The sequence below is a fragment of the Mus caroli genome, chromosome X, assembly GCF_900094665.2.
Source record: "Mus caroli chromosome X, CAROLI_EIJ_v1.1, whole genome shotgun sequence".
Classification (NCBI taxonomy): domain Eukaryota; kingdom Metazoa; phylum Chordata; class Mammalia; order Rodentia; family Muridae; genus Mus; species Mus caroli.
The window spans coordinates 15,247,082-15,248,433 of NC_034589.1; positions in this window are offsets into that span (position 1 = coordinate 15,247,082).

Here is a 1,352-nt window from a genome sequence, read left to right on the forward strand (position 1 = left end):
TTCCAGCAGTAGGCGTGGCAGGACGAATGAGCAGGAAGCTCCACCCTTGAGCAAGCAGGTTCCAGGCTGGGGGAAGGGAGGCCACACATTACCCTGATGATTAAGGATGTTGAACATTTTTTCAGGTGCTTCTCAGCCATTCATTATTCCTCAGTTGAGAATTTGTTGTTTAGCTCTGTACCCCATTTTTAAAGTGGCTATTTGAATTTCTGCTGTCCAGCTTCTTGAGCTCTTTGTATATATTGGATATTAGTCCCCTATCCAATTTAGGATTGGTAAAAATCCTTTCCCAATCTGTTGGTGGACTTTTTGTCTTATTGACAGTGTCTTTTGCCTTACTTAAACTTTGCAATTTTATGAGGTCCCATTTGTCAATTCTTGATCTTACAGCACAAGCCATTGCTGTTCTGTTTAGGAATTTTTCCCCTTTCCCCATATCTTCAAGGCTTTTCCCTACTTTCTCCACTATTAATTTCAGTGTCTCTGGCCTTATTTTATCCTCGACCAAGGAATCATTGATTAGAGTGTTGTTCAGTTTCCACGTGAATATTGGATTTCTATTATTTATATTGTTATTGAAGATCAACCTTAGTCTGTGGTGATCAGATAGGATGCATGGGATAATTTCAATATTTTTGTATCTGTTGAGGTCAATTTTGGTGGAGGTACCATGTGGCACTGAGAAGAAGGTATATCCTTTTGTTTTAGGATAAAATGTTCTGTAGATATCAATTAAATCCATTTGTTTCATAACTTCCTTTAGTGTCCATGTGTCTCTGTTTAGTTTACATTTCCAGGATCTGTTCATTGGTGAGAATGGGGTGTTGAAGTCTCCCACTATTATTGTGTGAGGTGCAATGTGTGCTTTGAGTTTTAGTAAAGTTTCTTTAATAAATATGGCTGCACTTGCATTTGGAGCATAGATAATCAGAACTGAGAGTTCATCTTGGTAGATTTTACCTTTGAAGTGCCCCTCCTTGTCTTTTTTGATAACTTTGGGTTGGAAGTCGATTTTATTCGATATTAGAATGGCTACTCCAGTTTGTTTCTTCAGACCATTTGCTTGGAAAATTGTTTTCTGACCTTTCACTCTGAGGTAGTGACAGTCCTTTTTCCCTGAAGTGAGTTTCCTGTAAGCAACAAAATGTTGGGTCCTCTTTGTGCAGCCAGTCTTTTAGTCTATGTCTTTTTATTGGGGGATTGAGTCCATTGATGTTAAGAGAAATTTAAAAAAAGTAATTGTTGCTTCCTCTTATTTTTGTTGTTAAAGTTGGGATTCTGTTCTTGTGGCTGTCTTCTTTTAGGTTTGTTGAAGGATTACTTTCTTGCTTTTTCTAGGGTGTAGTTTCCGT